This window comes from Silurus meridionalis, chromosome 10 (genome assembly GCF_014805685.1).
Source record: "Silurus meridionalis isolate SWU-2019-XX chromosome 10, ASM1480568v1, whole genome shotgun sequence".
Taxonomy (NCBI): Eukaryota; Metazoa; Chordata; class Actinopteri; order Siluriformes; family Siluridae; genus Silurus; species Silurus meridionalis.
Window position 1 is genome coordinate 17,618,025 of NC_060893.1, and position 15,000 is coordinate 17,633,024.

General features: G+C 37.2%; 1 protein-coding gene across 1 annotated transcript in view; it reads right to left on the reverse strand.

The window, feature by feature from the left end:
- The window catches only part of ndst1a (N-deacetylase/N-sulfotransferase (heparan glucosaminyl) 1a), a 73,821-nt gene extending 60,186 nt beyond the window's left edge, over window positions 1-13,635 (reverse strand). The window contains exon 1 of the mRNA XM_046859215.1: window positions 13,502-13,635. The gene's annotated coding sequence lies outside the window, so the exon portion shown is untranslated. The remainder of the gene's footprint in view (window positions 1-13,501) is intronic.
- Window positions 13,636-15,000: the final 1,365 nt, after the last annotated feature.

The following is a 15,000-nucleotide window of genomic DNA, read 5'->3' on the forward strand; positions in this document are numbered from 1 at the left end:
GCAATTTACAATTCCACTGCATATTCCTGCGAGAGATCTTCTCAGTATTATTGTTCTAGCGGATTTTTAACTGCAGTTTTGCGCCGTCATTTTACCGCCTCAAGTCTTATAAGTAGGCACGTTTTGGCATGAACTGTTCATCTCATGATAAGTGCCAAACATTTTATCATACAATGATTTTATCACCCTCTGGAATTTTGCCTGAACCTGTCTCCAAAATGAACCAAAATTTAACCTTGGTTGCATATCATTTGAAAATTTGCTTCGCTCCTAGCACACAGTGTAACCACTTTAAAGCAAGGGTAAACAAAAAAATAAATAAAGCTTCAAAAAACAGGGTTAAAAATGACACTTTCTACATGGAATTAAAACGTTATCAATATTTATGCTGAATACAAACTCCAAAACTACAGCATGACCGGAGGACTTGGAAGAAAAACTTTGAAAAAAGTTGCATTAGTGTAAAACATGATTTTTACCTAATGATATTTTGACTTGAATGTAACACTACAAAGTTTAGTCATTTGTGTCCTTTGTAGCAAATTGGAAATGTCAGGATCAGGAATTCTTCCTTGCAGAACCTGAAATGTGTTTAACCTTTAAGCTGTCCCGGTAGCCCTAGGCATCAGGGTGTAATGTTTGGAAGCTGGTAATGATTTACAGGAACATGACACCTGACAATTATCTGTTGGACTCAACGTTAACTGACAGCATTTAACAGCATTTAGCAAACTTATTAGGAGCTGCAGGCTAAGTGGGGACACAGCACACACCATTCACTATCATTTAGTTATCAAGGGGAAAAAAAATACACTACTCCAAAAGCACAAATAAATATTTAAAACAAGGGAAAATATAAAGTGTGTCAACCTATTTGCTGTTATAATAATCTCCACTCTTCTGAGAAGGCTTTCCATTAGATTTTCGAGTGTAGATGAAGGGATTTTTATTAATTCAGCCATGAAGAGCATTAGTGATGTCAGGTGAGGAGGTCTGGAGTATAGTCAGTGTGCCATTTCATCCTAAAGGTGTTCTGTGTGGGTGTGGTCAGGGCTCTATTCAGGATACTTTAGTTAATCCATGCCAATCTTGCCCATCCAAGTTTTCACAGACCGTACTTTGTTTGCAGGGGTATTGTCCTGCTAGAACAGGTTTGAGCCTCCTAATATAAGTGAAGGGAAATCTGAAGACTTTCTATTCAACTGTGTGCTTCCAACTTTGTTTCAAGAGTTTAAAGGCGAACCACATATGGGTTTGATAGTCAGGTGTCCACAAATATTTGGTCAACTTTCTATAGTAGAATACTATAATTACAATTTATAAAAAAAAAAAGTATACAGGTGCATCTCAATAAATTAAAATATAATTAAAACTTTATTTTAGTAATTCAACACAAAATGGGAAACTCATTATATAGATTCATCACACACAGACTGATATATTTCAAGTGTTTATTTCTTTTAATGTTGATGTTTATGGCTTACAGCCATAATGAAAATCCAAAATTCAGTATCTCAGAAAATTTGAAATGTTGTGAAAGTTCAATATTGGTGACTCGTGGTGTCACACTCTAATCAGCTAATTCAATCCAAATGGTGTCTTAGTCCGGTTCAGGCTACACAATCATGGGGGAAGACTGCTGACTTGACAGTTGTCCAGAAGACGATCATTGACACCGTGCACATGGAGGGTAAGACACAAAAGGTCATTGCTAAAGAAGCTGCTGTTCACAGAGTGTTGTATCCAAGCACATTAATCAAAAATTGAATGGAAGGAAATAATGTGGTAGAAAAAGGTGAAACGAAGCCCATTTAAGAATTTGGGGAGATTTACAAAGAGTGGACTGCAGCTGGAGTCAGTGCTTTAAGCCGCTCCTGAACCAGAGACAACGCTAAAGTTGTCTTACCTGGGCAAAGGACAAAAAGGACTGGACTGTTGCTCAGTGGGCCAAAGTCGTCTTTTCAGATGAAAGGAAAGAACATTTTATATTTCATTTGGAAATCAGGGTCCCAGAGTCTGGAAGAAGAGAGAAGCGGCACAGAATCCAAGTTGCTTGAGGTCCAGTGTAAAGTTTGCACAGTCAGTGATGGTTTGGGGAGTCATGTCATCTGCTGGTGTTGGTCCACTGTGTTTTAACAGCCGTCTACCAGGAAGTTTTAGCACTTCATGCTTCCCTCTGCTGACCAGCTTAATGGAGATGCTGATTTCATTTTCCAGCAGGATTTGGCACCTGCCCACAGTGTCAAAAGCACCAAAAGTTGGTTAAATGATCATGGTGATGGTGTGCTTGACTGGCCAGCAAACTCACCAGACATGAACCCCATAGAGAATCTTTGGGGTATTGTCAAGAGGAAAATGAGAAACAAGAGACCAAAAATACAAATGAGCTGAAGGCCACTGTCAAAGAAACCTGGGCTTCCATACCACCTCAGCAGTGCCACAGACTGATCACCTCCATGCCACGCCCAATTGAGGCAGTAATTAAAGCAATGGGAGCCCCTAGCAAGTATTGACTTATATATATATATATATATATGAACATACTTTCTAGAAGACCAACAATTCATTAAAGATGTTTTTTGATTGGTCTTATAAAGTATTACATTTTTTTTAGATAGTAAATTGGTGGGTTTTTGTTAAATGTGAGCAAAAATCATCAAAATAAAAAGAATAAACAATTGAAATATTAAAATCAATTTAATTCATTTTTATTTGTATAGCGCTTTTAACAATGAACATTGTCTCAAAGCAGCTTTACACAGATAACCAATATCAGTCTGTATGTGATGAATCTATATAATAAACGAGTTTCACTTTTTGTATTTAATTACTATAATAAATCAACTTTTTAATGATATTAAAATTTATTAAGATGCACCTGTATACAGTGATTTACCACAATTTACCGCGGTTTGAATCTCGTGCCCCGGTTTATTGTGGAATTGTATTTGCCACATAATTAATTTGTTTGGCTAACTTTCCCGGTCTCTACATGCACCGAAAAACATATAGGGAGTTTGATGTTGAAATCATTAAATTTATTAGTAAAATGTAAAGTAAATTGTTAATTTAGTACAGTACTGTATACATAAAATAGCATTTCTGGGGTGGCGTCCGTTTAACGCGTTTTTACGTTTAACGCGGGCGGTTTTGGAACGTAACCACCGCAATAAACGGGGGATTGTTGTATTTATAAAAACGTGCTCATGCTTGTCTCTTATTGTTTGTCGTAATGTCTAACACACAATTATCTAACAAGGCTTGTAACAAATTAATAATAAAAAATGGTTGATAAGGTTAAGTTTTATAAGACATTTGTTTAAGAAAGAAGTCTCTAGTATCAGTGTTTTCACAGGCAGAGACAAAGCTGTTCTTTGAAATGATCAAAATTAACATAAAAATAAACACGCAATAAAATATAACATTCTTCATTAAATGAAAATTATATTTGCTGACAAATTTTTATGGATGTGATCTATAGGAAGCACAGCTGAGAATGTTAAACCAAATATGTGTAAAAACCATCTTATGCATTGCACATTGTTGGATATTTCCTTAACAGCATGTCATGTTTGGTTTTATTCTTTATATATAGCAAACAATTGTTTATTTATGAGTTGCAGCAATAAAATGAAAGAGAGGATGTAGGAGAAGCCATACCTAAACAATAAAGCTGCACTGCTCTAAATATATTGAGCAACAAAACCAGAACTGTTCTACCTGTTCACATTAAACATACATGTACAACTAAAACAGGGCAAGATTGGTTTCTTTTTTTTCCCATAGGTGTGTGATCCAAGGTTAATATTTCTCTCTTTGACCATTATAGTCAGTATAAATCAGTGCAACTTGACTTTACATTAACCACAATTTAAAACGAATTAGCACGCCAACGTTTCCTGCTAACCAAACACAAGAAAAAAAAAAACACACACAGCTACAACTGCCAACAGCCTCACAACATCCCACACCCAGGCTTTTTCTATACCACCTCCGACCAAGTTGTGCATCTGATCTAAGAATAACCAACCTCTTTCCCACAGACAGACAGAAAACAGGATGCAAAGGGAATCTGAAAGCATAGTTTTCTTTTAATCTCTCTTTTCAGCATCGTTGGAAGAAAACAGAACTGACTGATATGGACACTTTATAGCAGATCAGAGACAGACAGCCAGTACCCCTGCCGACTTCAGTTCCTAATCCAGCATAGCAGTTCCAACTAATCAAGGTTTTCAGGAACGTCTCTGAAATGGAGGTCAGCGGGAGCATCGACGCACGCCGTTTCTCCCCAAATCTTCTGAAACACATCAGGTGCTCAGGAACAGTGAGTGCAGTGTCATTGAGAAGGTGATCCAACTAATCCAACATCTGTGTCGATCGCCTGGAGGGGTGACTGCTGCTTTGCTCATTGACAGTTAATTCAAGGTGAAAAAGTAATTTGGTTAGTCAATAAAACTCACTAATGAGCACATGTTCAAGGGACTTTTATGGACTTTCTTTTTTATGAAAAAAAAAGAAAGTACAGGAAATAAAAAAATAAATAAGAGCCTGGGGTATTCATCAGAACTATAGGTATACTTATGCAATGTTTTTCACACACCAGGTCTGTGTTTCAGATCAGCACATGTCCTCTACACACAGAGCATAACTGCATGACCTAAAAATAAAAAGTTACCTCAAATATTACACTATGACCAGAGAGAGAGAGAGAGAGAGAGAGAGAGAGAGAGAGAGAGAGAGAGAGAGAGATCATAAAGATGCACTGAAACCCCACACTTCCACCATTGTAAAAACATTCTCATCCAACAACAGTTCCTGATAGCTAAATGCAGCTGCTATGCTGGAAAACAGACTGAAACAGGTGAAGAGATCTAGGATGTCTCCAGCTTGGCTTCACACTCACTCCACTCAGCCACGTTCCTCAAGCTTCAGCCTTGGAATGGCCGAGGAATGTGACAGTCATTTAATCAAGTCTCAGACCAAATGCAATGAGATATCACACTAAGCTACTGTGTTGCTGTTTTAATGCAAAGAAACCCTCCATTTAAATACCACAGTGCTACTGAATTCTCAAATCTGACCGGTCACCAAGGTGTTCATTAATTTTCTCGGAAATTCAATTCAGATTAATTTTATGCCCTCCTTGTAACCAGCTCATACACGGGGACTTGTTAATCGAAATAAAATGTTAAACAGATGAAAAAATAAAAATGTTAATCCATTAAAAAAAAAAATAATCATCTAATTATATTGGTGTTTTCTGAGAGATGTTTATGTGGCATTTATTGAAATTGTCTCAAGTGTCAGCACTTTGCCATGATCAGTATGTTCACTCCCACGTGAGGGTTTTAGGAGAGAGGATTATCCAGATCGTCAGTAACGTGACAAGCTGCATTTTAATTGTCTAATTAACTGCAGGAACGAGATTAAAAAACAAAAACAACAACAAAACAACTAAAACTGATTAGGGAACAAATGTTCATTGCTGCTGTAAGCCAGGGAACTAAGTTTCACTGGTGTTCCAGAAAATTAAATCAGTTGTATTTTAAAAAATTAAATATGAAAAATCATGCAATGTAGAAGAAGGAAAAAAAAACAAAAAAAAATACACTATAATATATTTCAAACTGTAATGGTTACCAAGCTGCCATGGCTGCTTTCAGAAAGATTAACTTCACAGTAGTAATTTGTATATGACTTTGGAAAATGCCATTGCAGATTTAGTTCCTATTAGCTGTTCTAATAACCTCCACAATACTGCGAGATGTTCCACTAGATATAAGTTATAGTCAGCTACTGATGTAGGGTGAGGAGGGATAGAGTGCAGTCAGTGTTCTAATTAATCCCACATAATACATCCCATAGTACATCTGAGGTTAGATCTCTATCTCTAACAGGCCACTCAACATCTTCCACTCCAACCCGTGTCAACCATACCTTTGTGCATTGCCTGTGGGCATTGTTATGGTGGAACAGGTTTCGGTCTCCTAACTCAAGTGAAGGGAAAATTTTATTCTACTGGATCAAAAATAGACCATGTACGATTGTGTGCCTGCAGTCTTGTGTTAACAGTTTGGGAAAGAACTTGAGGAAAAAAAAGTGTCCCAATACTTTTGTCTATATACTGTAGTTTAGAAGTGTTATGATGAGGCATACAGTATTGTATTGTTTCATCCAAGGTCTTGATTAGGTATGTCTGTGTATCAAACATCACTTTAAACAAACTGCATAGTGTGACTATTCATCAGATAATAATAACAGACACAGACGTTCTCTCTCTCTCTCTCTCTCTCTCTCTCTCTCTCTCTCTCTCTCTCTCGCTCTCTCTCTCTCTCTCTCTCCCTTTTCTATCTGAATCTAACAAGCTATTAATTTTAGATTGAATTTTATATAAAGTATATAGACAGTATCTCACAAAAGTAAGTACACCCATCACATTTCAGCAACCCTTTTTAGAAGACTCAAGGGACAATACTATAGAAATGAAACTAGTTTAGAGGAGTCAGTGTGGAGTTTGTATAGCAGTATAGATGTACTGTAAATCAACTCAAAAGTGAGTACACAGCGTCCAAAGTGTCAATATTTCATGTGAACACCACTGTTATCTAGCACGTAATCCTCCTGGGCATTGAATTTGCCAGAGCTGCACAGTTTGTTGCTGGGATTCTCTTCCACAACTCCATAATAACATCACAGAGTTGCTGGATGTTAAGACACACAATGTTTCTCCACCTTCCACTTGAGGATGCCCCACAGGTGCTCAATAGGGTTCAGGTCTGGAGACATGCTCGGTCAGCCACAGGACATGTTTCCAGTAATTAATGCTTGTGTACAGGTTGTCTCCAGCAAAGAGTTTGTGGGTTTTCTTGTGAGCCAGCTTCAGAAGAGGTGTCATTCTGGAATGATGGCCATCCAGACCGACTTGTTGCAGTGTGCGGGGTACAGTCTAAGCACTGACAAGCAGACCTTCCACTTCTGCAACCTCAAAAGCAATGCTGCAGCACTTATACATCTGATTTTTGAAGACAATTAAATCTGACGCGCAGCACAAGCCTTCGGCTTCTTTGATCAGCCCACTAGAAAGCCTGTTCCAAATAGAACGCATCTTGGAAAACCTCTGTATGACCCTGACTCTGCACTTTAACTCAGTTTCAGGGTGTTATTGATCTTATTATATCCTTGGTGATTAGAATAAACAATTATTATACTCAAATCCTCAGAGAGTCTTTGCCATGAGGTGTCAAGTTGAACATCTAGTGGTCAGTATTAGTGAATTGTACTCACAGCACCAAATTTTAACTGCTCTAATACAAGATTCACAAATGTTTATGGTCCTGTCAAGTAGACAAAAACATGAGCATGATAAATGTGGCTTTGCATGATAAAACAACATACAGCTGTTATCACTAAGGGTGTACTCACTTTTGTTGCCAGCTATTTTGACATTAATGGCTGTATATTGGGTTATTTTTAGAGGTCAGTAAATCTATACTGCTATAGTATGGAACACACAACAATGGTTGCTGAAAGAGGTATTCTCTTTTTGGTAGATACTGTGTGTGCGCATGTGTGTGTGTGTGTGTGTGTGTGTGTGTGTGTGTGTATATATATATATATATATATATATATATATATATATATATATATATATATATATATATATATATATATAAATATATAAATATAAACACACACACACACACACACACACACACATACATACAGTATACACACACCCACACATACATACAGTATACACACACACACACACACACACACACACACACACACACACACAAGAAAAAAAAAGAACATTAGACATGTACTTGTCTGGTTCCTGTCTGGTTCCTGTCTGGTTCCTGGCTCACTTGTAATTCACATTGAATAAAAGCATCAGCCAAATGCTGTAACAAACATTACCTTCAGATATATTTCCATTTAATGTGTGGGAAAGAAAAAGGAACTAAATTAATGTTTTTTTTTCAGCTTGTACACTTATTAGAAAAAAAAATGCTAAGGTTTTTCAATTTGTAAAGAATGTAGCTTTTAGTAATTAAACTGGATTTTGGCTAGACAAAGTGATGATGCAGTTTAAAGTGTTAAATGGACAATATTGTGTTTAAAGAATGTTAATAATTAATGCTCACAGTATATGAAAGCAAACACACAATATGCTATTGCCATGATATGCTTAAGTGGCTAAAGCACTGCGGATACTGTTGCTATGTAACTGGGACTAAGCAAGCTAATAACACGAGCTTGCGATTTAAAAAACTTTTAAAAAGTGTTTGCAAATTCCCAGAACTAAACTGTTATTGCAGTAACACTTAGCATCGACTGTTAACTTTTGTAGATGTTAGGAGATGTCAACATGTTGTCACACCTCATGAGTGCAGTCAGTAAATGAAACTAAACGAAAATGAGTCGTTCATGTGGAATCTTCTTGTAAACACGGTGGACAAATGACCCCACATCAACCAGCAGCTTGTTTTTCCAAGTAAATGAAGAGGTACAAACAGCATCAGTTTACCTATAAATAACTTTTATACTGCACGACAGCTGTGGACTGAGTGGCCCTCGGACTGTCGTGTCTCTCTGTATTTGTCTCTTGCAAAGACAGCAGTGTTGTATTTTTTTCCTTTGGTTCCTCTTGGCAACAATAAAAAACAATGTTTTGTTTTTCATGCAATGACTGGTGTGTGAATGAAACAAGACAAACTGTGGCAGAATCAACTTAAATGGCTGAAAAGTACAATTCAGCGGACAACACTAATTAAGCGAATTAAACTCTGGCTAGCACTAATTTAGCAACAATTAAACTCTCGATAGCACTAAGTGTCAGCAGAGTGAAGGGTTTTAGGGATTGTGTAATGGCGTATTCAGCTCTAACTGAAATCTGTGCTTTCAATGCTGGAGATCCAGCAAACAACATGCTGTTAATTGTTTTCTCCATACAGTAGCGCTAGGCAATATGATTGTTTACAACTACATTGTAAAACTGTCATAAATAACCACGGGTAAAGGATAAGGATCATAAACTATTTAATTTCCCTATAATTAATTTATATATATATATATATATATATATATATATATATATATATATATATATATATATATATAGATATATAGATAGATAGATAGATAGATAGATAGATAGTGTGTGAATATGTCAACTACCAATTTCAGTCAGTTTCCAGACGACACTGTCTTGCGCAAACACACTGAAGCTTAAAATTTCCCAGGAGACTAACTAATTGTTATCATTTGTCTGTGTAGTATGGAAAGTTTTTTTGTGTGTATCATGGTAGGACATTTTTTAAGAGACAGCAATGTCAAGAGCAAAGAAACCCTTAGGCAGCAAATCTACAGTGTGACCAGCAAATAATTTGGAAAACTGTGACAAATGTGTTTTTCAAGCCAACAGATATGTTGATGTTAAATTAGGATTGCTGTGGGGAGATTAGATTGGGTCTGATCTCCATCTGCTGAGAAACTTATCTGAACAGAAGATCATGGGAAAACAGCAGCGCACACTAAAACACAACACTCTTGCAGAGGCACTGACGCGTAGAAAATTCCAGCTTCAGCATTTTACAGATAGGAGGAGAAACCGCTAACGATTACTGTTAAGCTCTCCAGACAGAACTCGGACACAGAACTGTCCTTGGTAACAGAACATCCTGAGACTGAACTCTTCTCAATTGAAGAACAATCCAATTAAGAACTTTCCTCAAGAACAGCACATTCCCTGGATGAACTCTACTCATGAACAGAACATTCTAAAGATGAACTTTCTTCAAAGAACATTCCAGGGACAAACTCTTTTCAGTAACAGAACATTTCGAAATGAAACTCTCCTCAGCAACAGAGCATTCGAGAATCAACATTCTGGAGATGAATTCTCGGCAGTAACAGAACATTTCAAGGACAAACTATATTCAGTAACAGAACATTTAAGGATGAACTCTGCTCGGTAACAGAATAATTCAAAAACAATTTCACCTCAGTAAAAGAACATTCAAAGAATATTAAGAGATTGCACTTTCCACATTTACAGAACATACCAAGTTTGAACTTTCCTCAGTAACATAAGACCAGAATTCTCTCAAAAACATTCCAAGTCAGAAGATCCAGAGACTCTTAATTAACTATTAGTTATCATGAGATGAAGAGGGGGAAGAAAATCATGCAAACATATTAGGATCATATATCGGCTGCCCTGATTTCTAAATATCGGCATTGCCCAAAAAAACCCATATCAGTCGTCCTCTAATCTCAACTCATATCCCACTCACGAACTTTTGTTTCTGTCCCAGCCTCCAGTAAAGGGAAATTCCATTTTTGAGAAGACCCACATATGAATGTGATGGTCAGTTCTTAGTCCCACTGTGAAATTTCAAAATCAGAGAACATTATAACATTGCATCCAAATTTACCTGATTAAAATTGACGATCTATAGATTTCCCTTTATTGATCCGGCATGAGACAGAATACCTCCTCCACTATTAAAGGAGATGATCCTGTTAAAATGGCATCCAATCCAATCCTCGGAAAAATAGATGCATCATAAGCAGCACATACAAGCTTGTGCAAAAATCTCTGGCATGCGTGAAGCAAAGCGCCTTCCAAAATAAAAAAATAAAAAAATTAAAACCTACTGGGAAGTTCAATTATTACAAGAAGTACTATATTTATGTATATATATATATATATATATGTATTCTCATTCAAAAAGTTTTCTTTATTTTCATGACTATGAAAATTGTAGATTCACACTGAAGGCATCAAAACTATGAATTAACACATGTGGAATTATATATAGAATTATATACATAACAAAAAAGTGTGAAACATCTGAAAAATGTCATATTCTAGGTTCTTCGAAGTAGCCACCTTTTGCTTTGATTACTGCTTTGCACACTCTTGGCATTCTCTTGATGAGCTTTAAGAGGTAGTCACCTGAAATGGTCTTCCAACAGTCTTGAAGGAGTTCCCCGAGAGATGCTTGACACTTGTTTGCCCCTTTTGCCTTTACTCTGCGGTCCAGCTCACCCCTAAACCATCTCGATTGGGTTCAGGTCCAGTGACTGTGGAGGCCAGGTCATCTGGCGCAGCACCCCATCACTCTCCTTCTTGGTCAAATAGCCCTTGATGCCTTCAGTGTGACTCTACAATTTTCATAGTCATGAAAATAAAGAAAACTCTTTGAATGAGAAGGTGTGTGAAAAACTTTTGGTCTGTACTGTGTTACATCAAACAGACTCAGATATTTTAGTCAGACAGACAGAGAGACAGACAGACAGAGACCATTTACCACTATTTTAAACTAAACAGTAAATGTCGGGAGATCTCAAGTGAACACAAGTCGCCTTACAGCATGATGCAATCACACCTCCAACGTTACACATAACTTGGCAACAAAAGTCTGCAGAGAGTCGGATCAGTTACTAAGCGGACATCCGTGTCACATGTCAGCTGATACTTAGAGCTTTGATTTTGGGATCCTATGGTAAAGAAAACACACACACACACACACACACACACACACACACACACACACACACACACACACACACACACACACACATACACATACACACACACACACACATACACACACACAGAGCAATGGCACCTTTGTGGTACTTTCATTACCAGATAAAGGAACAGAGGAACCGATTTCATTCTTTTCCTCAAATATAATCAATCAGCCAAAACATATTTGATCCAAAGTTGGACTTTTGTTCAGAAGTACGAGGACTTACTTGGTTAAGAAAATAAACAAGCTGAAGTCTCTCAGTTTATCCTCGTGCAATCTGCAAGCATAAAACATCACACACCTGCTTCAAAACAAGTCATCGCAAAGAGATAACTTACGTTGCTTCTGGCACAGCATGACACACTGTTAGCTTTCCTACATTTAAGCAGAGGCTGAAACAGCGTACAGTCATTTTTTTTGTACTTTAATGTTCCTTTTTTATCAAGAGAGATCAGGCACAACTGAAATTTCTGCAGACATCAAGGTTCCATCCTCAACCACCCTCCTAAATACAGGCTACACATCAGACCTGCTTGGCAGATTTTGGTTAACCTGAGCCACTTGTTAAAGGTGGTTTAGCTCCGTCACCACACATCATTCTGTCATGTTTCTCAACAGAGAAAGTGTTTAAAGTTATTGAGATGACCATCAATGTCACCTTCATTCATTTGTTCACCTTTATGATCCAATGTATCCAGATCACAATGAGTATGAGGCAGGACACAAGTCCATCAGATTGCTCCGAAAACACTCTAAGTCACTCGTTCACACTTGCAGCTAATTAAGAGTCCACCTACAGGTACCTACAAGGCATGTTTTCTGGGAAGCAGCTGAAACCGGAGATCTTAAGAAAAAAAAAAGTTCTATACATGCATTAAAAAAAAACATCCTTCAGACAGTAACCTGAGCTCAGGATCAAATCAGGGACCCTCAGTTCTCAGTTTCACACTGCATTTAGTTTGATTTGTTTTTTTCAAGTCAAGTCAAATGAAGGTCTTCATTCATTCCTTCACCTTTAAGATCCACTGTATGCAGGTCACAGTAAGTCCCCTGGAAATACTGAGCATGAGGGCATTATGTCCATCAGGTGCACTGAACACACACTCGAATCACTTGTTCACACCTGCAGCCAATTGGAAGTCCACCGACCTACAAGGTTTTTGGGGGACGTAGGAAATGAAACCGGAGATCTCAGGAAGAAAAAACTATATGTGCATGCAAAGAAACAGCCACCTGAGCTCAGGATCAAATCAGGGACCCTCAGTTTCACACTGCATTCTGTCTGATTATCTCCATCAAAAGAGCAAAAGATAGAGAGAGAGAAAAAGAGAGGAAGAGAGAGAAAGTTTAAACACCTTTATGTTTTCATTTTGAAAATAAGATCTCGGCATAGGAACTAATTTATCCCCAATAAAATGTAATTATAAAAATTGAATCTGATCAAAAGTAAATTTAAAAAAGATGAAAGGGTTTTTTTCCCCTTTGTATTTATTTGCTCGTTTGTTTGCAAAACATTGCTGCACCTTCACCAGCTGTAAACTTTGTCAAGTCGAATCGAACTGAAAGACCCAAAGGAGAGCTGGTTAGACACCGTGTTAAGTGATCCATGATCTCTGTGTGGATGTTCTAACACTTAAAAAGGCTTCTGCAGCAATGCCTCTGACTGGCCATCAATTATGCATTCATGCATTTATGCCTCCCAAAATAGCTCTCTTTAATGTGCACTCACTTCTTCAATGAATGTCTGCTTGAAAGCCAGTTCATTGAGTCTACTTGTAGCCTAGCTCGTGCATAAACACATACGCGCGCACACACACACATATGCATGAATGCATGCATGCGCAAACATACACACATACACTCTTCTGCTAGCTCAACACTGGTGCACGCGCTAACCGTAACAAAGCAGCACTGAATTAAATAACACAGCACTTTCTCTTTAAATATCACCCACTGACCTGGTCGTCAAAATGTCCCGTGTAAAAGCCTGGACCCGCTATCCGACTCCATAGCAGCAACTGATTCACAGCAGTGCCCTGGCTGAGACTCCCGGAGTCGCACCTCCTCCGTTCTGCTCCCAAAGTCACAAACACGAGAAAGACACTCTTCTAATTTCAGTCGACATTACTTACTATAACCACTAGAGGGTGCAAAAGGAGAAAGAAAAAAATGGCTCATTGGTGACATCTTGTGGCCAAACAGTGAAAGGCAGAGATTTACTTTAATTGCATGGAATCCTATTACAATTAGTCAAGTTAAGTCAAGTCAAGAGGGTTTTATTGTCATTTCTTCTATACACAGTGGTACACAGTAAAAACGAGACAACGTTCCTCCAAAACTCTGGTGCTACACTAAACAACATAGAGCTACAACACAACACAAAGTTACATAAAGTGCAAGTGCAACCTAGTGCAAACAGTGCAGATGAAAAACAGTACAGACAGACAGTGCGGACAGACAGACAAACAACACAAGACAACACAAGACAAAACACATAACCCAAGATAGTGCTGACCAGTAAACCTACTGTGTACTCTAAATATACAGTACTGTGCAAAGAGAACTATGAAAACAATAACTGAGAGTATATCTAAACAAACACAAAATGCAGTGGAAAAAAACAACACAATGCAGTGCAAAAACACACAATGCAGTGCAAAAACAATAAAAAAAAAATAGTATGTATAGTATAATAGTATATGATAGGATAGGATTAGGATAGGATATACAAATTATAGTATAAGTAATGAAATACAAAAATAAAAGATGAATTCTAATAAACAAGCAATATAAAATTTCCATAGATACATAAGGAAATACATGTATAAACTTATAGGCACTGAACTTATCAATTCACACTTTATAACCTCTTCATCTCTGTAAAATTGCTTTGGGAGAATGTCCAATGTTAAAAATTGCAGAACAAATAAAACTGAATTAAATTGAAATAAGCAATTATTTAACGTTCATGATAATGGTCATAATAATATTGATCAATAGACTTCTTTTTTTTTTAGCAATGTAAAAGTGGTAGTATTGTTGTTCATGTTCCTGTTATTATTATCATTATTCGGTCTATGCATTTTGTGAAGAAGAAGTTGAAGAAGCAGTTAAAGAATTTGAATGGTATTCAGGTATACCTAAATGTGATTTACAACTAGCCAAGGTAATTGATTGGTCCAATGGTATTCACTAGAACAGCCACAGTTTCCATTTAAACCCATTACAATCCCCATTATAACCATTAAAAATGTTATAAGGTTTCTATAGTTATTTTTAAGCAAAGCTAATAACAGATTAGGTTAGGGTTAGGGTTAACAATGCACTGCACTGTAGCATCTGTAAGGAAATGTTTATTTAACATTTATATTTTACATTAACACTTTTTCATCATCACTTTTTCATAACACCCAGGAAGTATTCAGTTCTCAAGAGCTTTATTATATTTCCAACCGTG